General features: G+C 43.4%; 1 protein-coding gene across 1 annotated transcript in view; it reads right to left on the bottom strand.

Moving 5' to 3' along the window:
- The window catches only part of LOC111859710 (RIMS-binding protein 2-like), a 66,905-nt gene extending 66,616 nt beyond the window's left edge, over positions 1-289 (bottom strand). Inside the window, exon 1 of the mRNA XM_072701475.1 lies at positions 151-289. The gene's annotated coding sequence lies outside the window, so the exon portion shown is untranslated. The remainder of the gene's footprint in view (positions 1-150) is intronic.
- Between the last annotated feature and the right edge of the window lie 12,205 nt (positions 290-12,494).

Genomic DNA, 12,494 nt, shown 5'->3' with positions numbered 1-12,494 from the left:
TTGTTAGTGAAACAATAAACTGTTTTACTTGTCCCAGTGAGAAAATGTAGTAGGCTACTCTTAAAGGGATTCTGATAGCCAGAATAATTATTAGCTCCCACCCCCACCCATATCCAGGGACATACCCACAAACCTGCATAATGAACATACCTGCGCAAATCCACAAGCATGCACACCTCTTGCCGTTTCACTTGATTTCTGGTAGCTCAAAGGCCTTCTGCTGCTACTAATTATCCAGTTCAGAAGTGCTAGAATAGTCTTTGGTGCAACAAGGTTTTACCTATCCAACAAAACCCTCTCAGTGCTGCCACGGCAACAGAGAGAGGATTTACTGGATCATACCACTCTGTTGTCAGAGGGGATTAACATGTATACAACATGGCTGCTTTCACTTGGCCTTTCTTTCATAATAACAGTTTGTCCGTAAGCTGAAATAATGCCATTGCAAATAGCAATCTCCTGACTGTATTACCAGATACACACACACACTAAAAACTATTTAAAATTCCTTTCTTCCTTTAGTATTTTGGGTTATGTAATATTGATATTTGATTATATAAGACAATTGGTGCTTTAAAGACAATAGATTAAATTTTTATATTTCATGTATATTTCTAAGCATGCACCTAAATCCTTATAAAATTTATATTACAGTGTTTATTCAGTGTGTGTGTGTCTGTGTGTGTGTGTGTGTGTATACGTGTGCGTGTATATGTGTGTCATGTATATATTGAGAAAAACCTGTTGAGGGCACCATTTTTTCAGTCCCCACAGGGGAAACTTAAGTTTAATAAAAACCCATAACTATAACTAAACTAAAGATGCCAAAACTCTTGTATTTTATTTGGTTATTTAAGGTCAAGGTTACAGCTGTGGACTGAGGTTGTCATTGTTGGGATTAGGGTTTTTCCCATATAAATGAATGGAGAGTCCCCACAAAGATATGAGTACAAACGTGTGTGTGTGTGTGTGTGTATGTGTGTGTGTGTGCACGTGCATGCAGAAGATGCATGGATGCCAAACTCATGCTCTGCCTAAACCTGCTTTACACTATGCCTCCAAACTGCTGCATCAGCGATAAATATGATGACCAAAATAAGTGTTCCCCCACCCCTTTTAAGTGTAATGTAATTTTAATGTGTAATTATGTGTAATGTCCCCACAACATGATAAAAGCCTGTTTTTTTTTTGACATTGTGTGGAGAATTTTTCCAGTCCCCATAAGGATAACCTAAATTTTATAAAAATCTGTGACAGCAATCAAAAAACTAAAAATTGTCTTTGAATCCTCTCAGAAATTTCCAACCCTGGTGTTTAAAGGATTACTCTGTTGTTAGTCATATGACCAGTAGAGGGCTCAACAACCACAAGAAGTATTGACTGCAGCCATTAAAACTCCTGCTGGCAGTTAATTCCATGGATTAGTTTGGCCAACAGTAGAGGACAATGTGTCACCTAGTACCGTCTGAGTTATATTATCTACACTTTTCCTTCTGTAATATTATGAAAGATCCACTTTAAACTGATTCCTCTGTAAGAAGGTTTTGTACAGCCTTCTTTTCTCAATAATCCTAATTCTTCCTTTATAATTCAATTTGTCCATTGGTGGCTCATTAGGTATCAGTTGTTGTCCAGGTCAGGGGGTTGCATCCTCCCTATGTCCTGTCTTTGAGGAGTGTACATGTTCTTCTTCTGTTGTACAAGTTTTCTCTAGGTAGCTGTAGTGCAAAGATATGAATTTAGGTTAATTAGTGCCTCCAAATTGCCCATAATATTTGATTATGTGAGAATGTGCCCTGCAATAGACTGGCATCCCATCTAAGCTGTACCCCAGTTATGTACCTTGGATGTGCTCTAGCTTCCTCTATAACTCCAGGATAAGCAGATAGAAAACGGATTTATTCATAAATTCCTGGCTTACTTTTTCATTGGTAGTTTTTGTACTGACATTAATTATGCTTCTTACCCATAAACATCATTAAAGTGAAACTTCTTTAATCTCTCACCTTTAAAGCCACAGTATTAATTGTTTAATTAATGGCAATAATTTTTGGATGAAAATTTGTGGCTTATTTTTGAATGTGTTTATTGGTATTGTTACAGGGGACACGCATTCCGCATCGGAATTGTATGTTTGTGGCTAACAGGAAAAGCTGAGTTTAAAGATAGCTCACACTTTACCATCACAGTAACTGAGAACAGACTAAGCACGCACCTAATCTGATGGGGACAACGTGCCTCTTTTCACTCAACATGCTACAAGTTTTATCAAGTGATGTGACACATTTCTCAGCAAGCGCTATTAGCTCAGCTACGCCCACAGGTGTCTGAAAAGAACTCAGTTGTTTAACTGAACAGAACTCAAAGCAATTAGGTATTCCTTAGGCCTTCTTGCCACAGATGGCCAAGTCACCGGGGATCAAACCAGGATGCCATCTGTAGAAGGCACAGGGAGACCCATTGCAATGATATTTTCACATTTTAGTGGAAATTCCAGTGGACAAACTACCTAGCACATTTCAAACATATATTTTTTCCCCATTTATTTCCATACCACATGTGTGATACCACCCCTTTTCCAAAAATGTTGGGATGCTGTGTAAATAAAGTTCAACATGCTGTCACGCCCAGCTCTGTACGATCCTCGTGTGTGCCACGCCCACCTTGTTACCTCGTGTTATTTCCTAATTGTTATCACCTGTTTCCTATTTGATTTTGACATGTCTTGTGTATTTAGTCCACGTCTGTGTTAGTATCCCCAGTCCGGTCATTGTATTGTTGCGTGTAGTGTCAGTCTGCTATTGCCTACCATTCCTTTGATTAAACCCTGTGTTCCCGCTCTGGGCGCTACGCATTGTGACACATGCAATGATTTGCAAATCATATAAACCCATATTTAATTGAAAGTACAAGAAAGACAACATATCAATTGTTGAAACTGAGAAATATTATTGTTTTGTGATAAATGCATGCTGAATTTGAATTTGATGCATATTGGTCCAGAGGCGTCACGTGGGTATTATTGTCAGCCGCATAGCTCAAAGTGTTGAGCATGCAACTACGTGCAAATCCCTTTGAGGGCAATGGTGGCTTGATGGTTAGGGAAGCACACTTGTAATCTAAAGATTGCAGGTTCAAATCCCTGATCAGCAAGGCACCACTGAGGTACCCTGAGCAAGGTACCATCCCCAAGCACTGCTCCCCAGGCACTGAATTAGCTGCCCCCTGCTATGTCATGAAAGTCACATATTGGTTAAATGCAGAGGACACATTTCGTTGTTGCGTGCTGTGGTGTGGTGTGTTAACAATGACCACTGATCACCTAGTTCTAAAATTCTAATTATTTTCGTGTACCTGCACAGGTAGTTCCGGCAGCCTAATAAAAGTTTTAAAATAATGCGTTTTAATGTTTTATTAAACATGTTCATATAAAAACCTTGGTAACTTTTTACTCATAAATAAATATGCAGTCATTCTTATCAGCATAATTTTCCATGGTTTTCAAAATGCAAGAACTTGTCTGTTGACAGTTTCCATGGTAACTTAACAGACTTGCTGCTTCCAATGAGTAGCCTGAGCAGATGTTGATGTTCATTGTGATTTTATTAAATGCTAATTAAATTTCTTCTACAAAACTAACTGAGACTAGTTTATTCTCATATTATTTTTTGTTCATTAGCCTTGGTATAAGTGGGATAAACCAGTTTGAGGTGTGTGACTATATGAAATAATCAGCTTCAACTGGGCTGCATTACATCATTGTCATTGATTACTTTCGTTTAACTGTACGCTTTGAAGGGGTTGATCCCTTACAAACACACAAACAAACACAACGCTCACACACATGCACACTCACTGGCCACTTTACTAAGTACACCTTGATAGTACATGGTTGGACCCCTTTTGCCTTTAGAACTGATTTAATTCTTCATGACATTGATTCCTCAAGGTGCTTGAACAATTCCTCAGAGAATTTGGCCCATGTTGACATGATAGTATGCAGTTGCTGTAGATTTGTTGGCTGCACCTTCATGATGCAAATCTCCCATTCCATCACATCCCATAGGTGCAGTATTGGATAGAGATCTGGTGATTGTGGAGGCCATTTTAGTACAGTGAATTCATTCTCATGTTCAAGAAACCAGCCTGGGATGATATTAGCTTTGTGACATGCCATGTTATCCTGTTGGAAGTAGCCATTAGAAGCTGGGTACACTGTGGTCATAAACGGACATGGACAGCAGCAATGCTCAGGTAGGCTGTGGCATTTAAACGATGCTCAAGTGGTACTAAGGAGTTCAAAATGTGCCAAGAAAATATCCCCCTCACCATTACATCACCACCAGCCTAAATTGTTAACACATGGCAAGATGCTGTTGTTTGCATCAATTACAAATTCTGACACTCTCATCAGACTTTTGCAGTGGTGAGTGGCTCAGTGGGCTAAGTCTCTGTGCCAGTGATCAGAAGATCACTGGTTTGAGGCTCAGCCTTGGCAGAATAGGCACATGTCTGTGGGCCCTTGAGCAAGACTCTTAATTCTCAGCTCCAGGGGTGCTGCATGTTGGCTGACCCTGCACTGTGACCCCCACCAAGCTACTGAGAGCGAGATGGGGCAGGTGAAGAGAAGTGTTCCAATATATTTGTGCAAATAGAGCATTGTTTTGTTTTTGAATCCAAGACTCCACTGACCAGGCAACATGTTTCCAATTTTCCATTATACAATTTTGGTGATCCCGTGTCCAGTGTAACCTCAGTTTCCTGCTCTTAGCTGACAGGAGTGGCACCTGGTCTGGTCTTCTGCTACTGTAGCCCACCTATTTTAAAGCTCGACGTGTTGTGTGTTCAGAGATGGTCTTCTGACGAGTTTGCCTATTCTTCTCTGACCTCTGCCTTTAACTAGGCATTTTCACCCAGAGAGCTACTGCTCACCAGATGTTTTTTCCTTTTTCAGCCCATTTTCTGCAAACTCTAGAGATGGTTCTGTGTGAAAATCCCAGTAGATCAGCGGTTTCTGAAATATTCATACCAGCCCATCTAGCACCAACAACCATGCTATGTTCAAAGTCACCATTCTGGTATGTGATATGAACATTAGCTGAAGTTCCTGACCTGTAATTGCATAATTTTATACACTAGGCTGCTGACATATGATTGGCTGATTAGACATTTGCTTCAACGAGCAGTTGAACAAGTTAACTTCCAAATAAAATATCCAGTGATTATGTATAAATGTGTCAGAAAAGGACAACAAGAAACCAGTATAGCCAGTCCAAACAAATGTTCAGCCATCAGGCAACATAAAGTCTCTTGTTCATCAATATTCCTTGTTTTGTGGGCAAGAAATTGGTATGGCCTACTATAAGTGTCACGATTCGGCAAGCGGGGAAGCAGGAGAGTAAGCCGAACTTATGGGTAATCAGGAGTTTTAATGGTCGGACTGGCGACAAACACCAAACATTACTACAATACATGACACCACAATGACAGATCTGGGGGATAACGATTGAGACATGGACTAAATACACAAGACTAGGCAAAAGGAACAGGCAACAGGTGAGTACAATCAGGGATTAACACGAAGTAACGAGGTGGGCGTGGCACACATGAGGATCGGATGGAGCTGGGCGTGACAATAAGTTTACTATCTGTAAATACTATTCTTGTTCATTGTAGTTAACCTCCTACAGTATATATACTGTAAATAAGAAAGTTCATCAGCACTGTCTGAGAAAGGCCAGAGCAAACTTTACTTTCTGAGGGTGGCTCTAGTCCAGAGGTCGGCAACCTTTTTAAAGCAAAGAGCCATTTTCCCCAAAATGTCTGACCCAAGATTTACAAAGAGCCACAATGGGTAAAGAAGGGGGAATTGAGAAAAGATTTTTAAATGTGATATGTGTATATATGCATTTAACACAAAAATAAAAGTTCAAGCACTAACAAAAACTATTATAGATAAACTATTTGGAGGGGGGGGGGGCATCTCAGATATAAATCACTCGGATGCGTAACAGCGCAAAGGTGACAGTACAACACTGATTAGTTCTGTAGTGATAGTTTTCACCCTCATCCCTCCTTTCGTTTGACGCTGTAGTCGTCTGGTCTTCGCTCTCCACTAAAGAAATATCTAAATGAAAAATAATAATATTAACCCATAAACAAATAATTTATCTTTACGAAAGTATTATCATAATATGTTAAGACGTGAAAATGTGAATGCGTCTATCTTTATGAAAAGAGCCACGTGGTAAAAGAGCCGCACATAGCTCGCGAGCCGCAGGTTGCCGACTCCAGCTGCAGTGTATGTTTTATCAGTCCCTAGCAGCCAGTGTGCTTTTCTACACTGTGGCCACAGACGATGCCAAACGTTGAAAGAAACTCATCAGGAAGGCCAGCTCCATCACAGGACTGACCCTGGACCCACTGGAAGCTGTAATGCAGAAATTTTGGGGGCTGGGGATCACAGAAACTCAAGCTACTCCTCTTCATCCTCAGAGTGATGGGCTGGTGGAGCATTTCCACCATACCCTAACCCCACAATTGACAATCCTCACTGACCAGCACCAGCGCAACTGGAATGCCCACCTTACCCTGGTCCTGTGGGCTTATCATGCAGAAGACCCCCTACTGCCCTCATATTAGCCCATGGACTGCGGACCCATGTAGAGCTGGTGTTTGGTTCGCCCCCATGTCCAGCATGTGAGTGTGTGTGTGCAAGTTAGCCAGGCAACAAGACACAGTCATGGCCAGACAGGAATGGGTGAATGACCTCTGCTGCTGGGAACAGGCCTTCCAGCCCAGGGACTCCATTTGGGTGTACTGTCACATCAGGAAGAAGGGGCAGCTGCCCAAACTGGACAACCACTGGAGGGATCCCGGGGAGGTCCTGAAGCTAATCTCTGATGTGTATACGGTGCGGATCCCAGAGCGGCACAGGACTGTCGTGCTACATCTTGACTACTGACTCCGTACCAACCCCTCGCCCTCATGGAGCACCCTTCTCCAGGACCAAAGGGTGAGGACTGTGGCAGTCTAGACAGAGGGACTTGGAGCCCGGTGGCTGTGGAGGGCCCGGTGGCTGACCAGAGCACTATTGGGAATTTGTTGGGGTATCAGAATGGGTAGCTGGGTGTATCCATCAGGGAACGCAGCAGCATGCTGGACTGATGCTAATTGTAAATAATGTAAATAGCTGTGTGTAGTGTGTATTGTGTCATTGTCAGGTCAGGTCAGGTTGGGGAGCATGCACAGATGCAGCGCATTGCCTCACCCACGATATGGTGAAAGTCCTTGGAATCCCAGCTGGCTGACCCCCCAGGCAGACACAGTCCAGTTCCATTCTCCGGAAATAGCTATCCATCTGCCACAATCAGGTGTTACGTGGGCGTCCCCTCGGCCTGGTCCAGCCACCTAGGTCCTCAGCAGCAAGGATCCTGGAAGCCGGATCACCCTCAGGGAAATGTGCCACATGCCTGTAGTGTCATAAATGACACTCCCTCACAATGCAGGTAATGTGCTTCATTCGGGACTCCTCCAGCAACCGCTCGTTCGACACAAAGTCAAACCAGCAGTACCCAAGGATCCTACTGAAGTACTGAAGTAGTCCAGTCTTCGGCCCAGCTCATTGGATAGCATCCGTGTCTCACAGACATATAGCAAGACAGGGAGCACCAGGACTCTAAAGACTTGGACCTCTTGCAAAGATTTCGGGAGCACCGCACACCCCTTTCCAGCAACCTCATGACCGGGGATCTTGGTTTTTATCCAGGACACTCGCAATCCCAGACACTCAGACTGCTCGTCTTTCAAGAGCCCCAGTCAGAGCATCCATTGACTCTGTGAATATCACAGCATCATCAGCAAAGTCAAGATCATTAAATTTCTTCCATCCATCAGATGCCCCATAACTGCTGGACACCATCCTGCCCAACACCCAGTCCATGGTACAGGCCAGCCATGACGTATAGCAACTTCTGTGGGTCCCGCAGGGCAACTGAGTCAAATGCTTTATGAAAATCAGCAAAGGCTGCAAAGAACTTCAGCAATACTGATGCTTGCGCTCGATGAGAACCCTCAGTGCCAGGATGCGATCGATGGTAGACTTCTTAGGCGTGAAACCAGACTATCTCGGTCAATGACAGGCGAGCAAGTGATCATGGATCCTGTTACAGATGACCCTAGCACTGAGAGCAGTGTTATCCCCCTGTAATTGCCACAATCCCGGTGATCACCCTTCCCTTTCCAGACAGGCACAAGTTCCATTTTCCAGTTAGTTGGGATGACACCGGACTCCCAAATGGAAGCAAAGATTGCCCGCAATGCCAGGAGGACAGTCTCACGACCAGACTACAGAAGTTCACCCCGAATACCACAGATCCCTGCCACCTTCCCTACCCTCAGCTGATTCACCACCTATGCCATCTCAGTGAGATTGGGTGGTTCACAGCTGATTGGAGCCTTGATCAGCCTTAAGAACTGTGGACCCAGAGATGTCCAGCATCCTACCTGGAGGATCAGCTTTAAACAACTGCTCAAAATAGCAGGTCACAACTGCAGTGTCATCAGTAAGGACCATTCCATCACCCACCCTAACTACAAGTCTCAGAGGAACAGATTCATTTGTACGTAATGCTTTGATTCCACTTGTAAGCAAGACGTGGGTCACTAGATGTGTCACCTGCTCACAGATTTGTCTAACAAATACCACCTTATCTGCCCTCAGAGCCCTCACAGCCATCCTCCTCAGTTCCTAGTACAGACTGGAGTTGTCACCAAGTCGTGCACTGTGACTCCTCTCAATAATATCCAGGGTGCCTTGCGAGATGAAACACTTCCTTCTGGAAACACTGGCAGACACACACACAGATTTGTAATTATATCTTTTTGGAGACTCTCCATTCATTTACAGTATATGGGGAAATACATGCAACCACATAAACACAACCCTCAACAATCTTCAGGGTCTTATCACAGAAGGTCTCCCACTCTCCATCTCATTAGAGTCAGAAGTTGCACCCAAGTCTGCAAGTTCCTCACACAAACTGAGTACAAACTCATCAGAAACAGCTTGATCTTGGTGGCTGGTGAAGTCCAGCCTCATTCTCTTATTAGGTAGTAGCCTACTGGATCTAAGCTGAATCTTCAAAGTAGCAACAACAAGTCTGTGGTCAGAATTCTCAAAGTGGGCACTCTTTTAGGCCCTGCAGTTCTGCAGGAGCCTCCAGCATCTGCCCACAAGGATGTGATCGATCTCTTTCACCACACTACCTGTATTAGAGTACCAAGTCCAACAATGCAGCTCAGGGTGATGGAACAAGGATCCAGTGCCCCATAACCCCTGACCTTTTATAAAGTCAAGGAACATGGAGCCATTCTCACCCCGGTGTCCAGACCCATGGGGACTGACACAATCCTCATAGCCAGTCCTGTCAGTGCCAGTGGTCGCACTTTAGTCACCCATGACCAGAGGAGTGTCAATTTGTGGGCACCCATCAACCATCGAGTGAAGTTGAGAGTAAAATCTCTCTCTCAATGAGACATCAGTCACCATGGTCGGAGCATACACTGACACAACAGACAAGACACCCAAAGAGTGCCTGGGTCTTATAATATGCTCGTTGAATGGAGTGACATCAGACACCTTTGCGAGGAGCTGACCTACCACAGCAACAGCTACTCCCTGAGTATGGCAGCCATCAGAACGACCACACCAAAAGTAGGTGAACCCCCCTACAGAGATCTGGCCACTCCCCAGTCTGCGTACTTCAGAGAATGTCACCACTGATATCCGGGGTTTACGAAGTTCCCTTGACAGCAGAGGAAGATGGTCATCTTGCTGGAGAGAAACAAGGTTCCACATGCCTACCTGGGCTGGGATGGGCCACCTCAAGCTGGGGCCCAAGTGGTGCCATGCAGCAGACGACGCCTCAGGACCCCACGAGCCCAGATCCCCGACAGGCCTGACCCTATTAGCTCTCTGATCCGGGGATGAGGCTCCTGCAGGCTTTGACCAGCCTTGACCACACCATCCCTTTGATGGTGTGTGCAGCCTTCTTATGGGTGGCTGCAGCAGAGCTACTCCAGCGGAGAGCAGAAGGGTGTTGTGTCTGTTTAAATTGAGCTTTTGTCAGTTGTTTTACGGTGTCTATTCCTCCACCAACCTCCAAAAAGTTTTCCCTGCAAGTTGGACGACCACTTGCAGGGCCGGATGCAGTGTAACATCATATCCAGGACATACCCAGGAGTGTTATTGTGCCAACTGTCATGTGTATCATGTGTAGTGTTTAATGTTAATTCTTGTAAATAATTATTGAATAAATAATTTGTGTGTGTGTATTAAGTTTATATTACATTTTGGGGACCAAATGTGATATAAAAAACTGTTATTTTGATGTTGTGGGAAATATTTTTGAGGTCCCCACAAAGATCTGTGAATGCAATCAAAAACCTAAAACTGCCAATAGTCTCCCATTTTTTTTTTTGTTTACTTATGGCTATGGTTAGGGCTGGGTAGTGGTTAAGGTTGTCATGTTGGCATTAGAGTTTTCCCCATATAAATGAATGGAGAGTCCCCACAAAGATATAATTACAAACCTGTGTGTGTGTGTGTGTGTGTCTCAGGGTGGCCAACATGATGGGCAGCGTTTGTGAGTTTTCAGAGCAACTGGCATACAGTCAGTAAAAGTCATTTTTGTGTCTAGTACCCATGCAGCAGTAAATTATATTGCACATCTCCACATACTGTCTGTTCCATCTTCATAAAGACAAGGTTTCTTCCTTTTAGGGAGTTTTTACTTGCCATGGTCACCTCTGGTTTGCTCAGTGGGTGCTTTGGGCAAGGACAGGGTGTAGCTTGAGGTGAATGGATAAGGAGGTTGAGTTTCTACTGGGGGGGGAGGCTGATGGCAAACTATTCATGACTTAGGCCAATAAATACACATTTATTTGAGGGGGCTAAAAATATCTCCCCCCCCCCCCCAAAAAAAACAAAAAAATCCTGGTCAAGGATAATGTAAAGTGCTTTGAGACAATGTTGTCATGACCTGCTCGTCCGATCCTCGTGTGTGGCACGCCCCCTCATTACCTACGCGTACTACCTGATTGTGATCACCTGTTTCCTGTTATTTTCGGCTTGTTTTGTGTGTTTAGTCTGCGTCTGAGTGTTTTTCCCAGATCCGTCATTGATGTTCGTGTGCCCTGTCTTTACCGTAATAAAACCCCGCTTTCCTTCATCCTCGCCTACTTGCCTCGTCCTTCCCCGCTTCCTGCCTGTTCGCTACCCGTGGTCACAACACATGTAATATTGTGAAAATATTAAAATTGAATTGAATTCATGCAAAATAATGATAAAGTGGTAAGTATATTGGTCAATAATCCCAAGAGAAAATCGCAATATCGATTATGAGTGGAAAAAAGATTCATATTTTACCCACAATCCTCTTTTTACGTTTATGTTGCAGAAATAACGACTCAAAAGACATGTAACATATCAGCCAAATAAGAATAAATGTCAAACATACGCACAGTGCATACAAACGTACAGTACATCTGCAGGTACCCATGCTGCGAGTTGTGCACTCTTGGCGATTCACTTCCTATAGTTCAATATCGTTCCTGTGGAATATGCAGAGATCATACAAAAATAGCGGAGGTAACGATCAAACCATAAAGTTCTCAGACAACGAATAAATCACAAGTAATTATACATCGTCGCTAAATAATTATTATATTGACCATTTATTGTTTGTTTTTAAGATTTTTTTTTAATTTACAACACAGGCGAATATTAAACAATGCTGAGTCATCCCTAAAGATTAGCAGGCAAGAAGTTTTATCGCCGCAGCCCCGGTCACCACTATGTTGGAGCGGTATCTAATTTTAAATAGTCATAACGTCCAGACTTTATATCGCGGTATATACCGTATCTTGACGGGATTTTAAAAACTAATAGTGTATGGACAGTCTGATATCTGGGAGACACAATTTAATAATCTAGAGGTAAAGGTCTGTTTATAGTGAGAGCGCGAATGAAGCCAAATCAAATACTGGGGGTACCCGGCCCCCGATTCCTAAGCCCCTGCTTAAAAAGCAACGTTATTCCGGAATTTCCCAATAAAATTTGCCAAGGGGGGCATTTCCGAAATACATTAAATTAATATGCTTATGTGAGATGTCTGAATTTATTATGCCTCTGACACAAACTTTTGAAGTGATTGTTCAATCTAGGACAACTTATATCACTACTGCACAATAGGATCAGAGAAACCCTTTGTGATAGCTGCTGGGCGTTTCCTTCTGAAATAATATATGCACGAATTTGTGCAACGTGAAACTACGTTTCCCGTGGCGCTTAGATTTTTTAAAGTCAAGCAGTGGATATCGAACAGAGATTCTGATTGGCTAATCGATCTGTCACTGAAAAAATTCCGTCTCTCATATTAGGAGTGTTACATCATTACTGAAGCACCCGCCTTTTTAGGAGGATGACGCAGTCT

Source organism: Paramormyrops kingsleyae, chromosome 17 (assembly GCF_048594095.1).
Source record: "Paramormyrops kingsleyae isolate MSU_618 chromosome 17, PKINGS_0.4, whole genome shotgun sequence".
Taxonomy (NCBI): Eukaryota; Metazoa; Chordata; class Actinopteri; order Osteoglossiformes; family Mormyridae; genus Paramormyrops; species Paramormyrops kingsleyae.
This window is presented reverse-complemented; position numbering and strand designations above follow the sequence as displayed.